Here is a 2,729-nt window from a genome sequence, read left to right as displayed (position 1 = left end):
TCACACTATCGCATCATAAAACATATACCGTTAGTTCGTTACATTCGTGCAGAACACAGTACCGGCAGTCAGTCTGTTGTATTTGCTTGTTTGTTGTTTGCTCTTTATCGTGATATTTTAGGTAGTATTATTTCTTGTTTAATTATCTGATTATCTGATTATCTTGTTCTAACTCCAATGTATATTGATTCTATTTCAATGTTAATTTTTTGCTTTAGCATAATTTTTCGAAAATGTTCGTAGAGCATTGATCATTGAGCATTGAGCATTGACAAAAATATTCTGTAGAGTACAGAATTTAAATTTTATAAGAATGTTTTGTGCTTGGTATTGTGTTAGACGGGTTTGTAGATTGACACTCGATACATTCCACGCAGGCCTAGGCTGAGGTTTGTGAGCATGTGGTATGTTAATGGTGTAGGCATGCGCGTATTGAATCAGAACCGTTCGATTCGTTCCAATCTTTATACTGAGTGAACGAGATCCGCACAATAGAATCATGAATGACGATTCTACCGCACGCCAACCGTATGGCGACAGGATATCAATCAGTGTGAGGATGATTCAGTTTGCCGACTACACATACGAATGCTCTTTACTCGTACTAAAACTGCCAGTAATACACGTACCAACACATTAGCATGTTCAGTTGCGGTCGGTTCACAATAGTGGTGGGAACTCCGGTGTGGATTCTTCAATCCACTCCGACTCCGGCGTATAAAAATCGGAGTATACTCCGAAGTAATTTTATACTCACAAAATCTTGACTAGCTTGCTACTTGGTAAAATTAAGTCTAGTACATTGGAGGGGTTGGGATTTTGAGGAACGAGAAGATATCGGAAGTAGCAACTAGGATGCCGGAAGATAAAGATATCAAATATATAATCCCGAAGATAGCGGAGCTAACTAACCGGCACCAACATCCAGAAATACGAATGAGGAAACGATGGTTGACGTTGGCAATGGACTTCTGCCATTTTTCTCATCCGAAAAATAGAGTTACCTCCCAAAACCGGTTAGCTAGTATAAAGAACTTTTCCATTCTGTTGCTTGAATACTGGATGATGCCATTTACGGGTTTGAAGATGTACATATAATTCTAATAGCGACTTTTCAAGAAAAATAGGGAAATTTTTGTCAGCTACTCTTTTCAAAACCTTCCATCGTTGACCTTGCTGGTCACATACGCTGATGCACATTGTCCGACATTGCCCATTCTCGAATCATCCTGGGACCAGCAACGGTCATCGGGAAATTCGTAGCTGTGAAATATAATTTCTTTCTTGAAGAAACTTATTTTATTAGACGGTCGCATACCAACCATTTAAAGTCTCAAGTTTTAAAGTAAAATCTGACTGTCGTCAGTGAACCTTACCCACTACAATATCGCTTACCGCTGCTTGTAGACAATGAAGAGGTGTAAGTAAATATTTCCATTATGACGGTCTTAAGATGAAATTATTTACTGTTGTAGTTAACAAAAAACACCATTCCTTACAATTGATTTACCTATTTTCCACATCTAAAATCACAACAACGAATTGAAGGTAGATCATAAAGTTGCGAAACAAACAACTCTTTTTAGGTATCGGGTAAAACCATCCGTATTGCGATACTCGGTCGCCTTGAGTGTGAATATAGTACAATTACCCTGATAATGGGTTAACAATTACTCGGCACTCATTGAAGAATGTTATCTTTTATTATTGCAATCGGTAATCCCATAAGATGGACAAGTCCCATGTATAAAAGAATGAATTCCAACAGGAGAAACTTCAAAACGGAAAAACAAAGACTGTTCAGATTTTCATCCAGTTTAACATAAGTTTAACTTATTCTACTTCTTCTTTGATTTCAAGCATTGATAAAGTCGGATCATCCTAAGAGTGGAATAAGCGGGGACGCGGGGGCCTGAGCTCCGAGGTTACCAATAAGTAGAAAAACCATGTTGTATTTTTTTGCTGTTGAAGTTTCTTGTTATTTCACCAATTCACCGAAACATTGAACTAAGATAGCCAGGTTTGGGTTACCATTGGGCAACCTTCACCCAGTTTTTTTATTAACTTCCCTCAGTCGTTTTGCTTAGAACCTCCGAAGTCCTTAATCTTCCTCTGGGCAAGGAGTTATCTACTAAAGATAACTACTAAAGATAACTACTAAAGATTACCTGGATAGTAAGGATTGTAATGGTCACCATCGCATTCTTGAGGGAGAGGATGGCACAATCTCAAGATTCTGGGATACCACTAAGTGTCGCCAAAAGTTGAGGTTGCTTATGTGCAGAAACGATTTGCAAACAACGAGAACCCAACCGTGATCAATTTATTTCAGGAACTTTTGTCCCTAACTAACCCTAATGTCTAGTCATATACTTTATAATTTAGGGTATTATTAAACATGTCAGGACATGTTTTCAATTTAGTTACCCCATAAAACGCGAGCAGAGAAAATATTTATGAAATCAAATGGTCGCCAGAAAAGCGCATTAATAACCAAGGAATATTGATATTAAAATTGCAAGTTGGAATGGGTTGGAAGCAACATGTGGACAGATAGTAAGTAAAACGCTAGGACCTGTAACAACATTTTTAAATTCATAGTCGACATGAAATGGATATGGTTAAGCACAAAAAGCCTTAGCCAATACGGCTTTATCTTTAAACGAACTATACATAACATTAAATTTTGGTTGTTTTCTTTCGCATGTAAGGACTTGTTTTTCGTTGAA

The sequence above is a fragment of the Anopheles funestus genome, chromosome 2RL (assembly GCF_943734845.2).
Source record: "Anopheles funestus chromosome 2RL, idAnoFuneDA-416_04, whole genome shotgun sequence".
NCBI lineage: Eukaryota > Metazoa > Arthropoda > Insecta > Diptera > Culicidae > Anopheles > Anopheles funestus.
The sequence above is the reverse complement of the archived record's forward strand: the minus strand, read 5'-3'. Positions refer to the sequence as shown.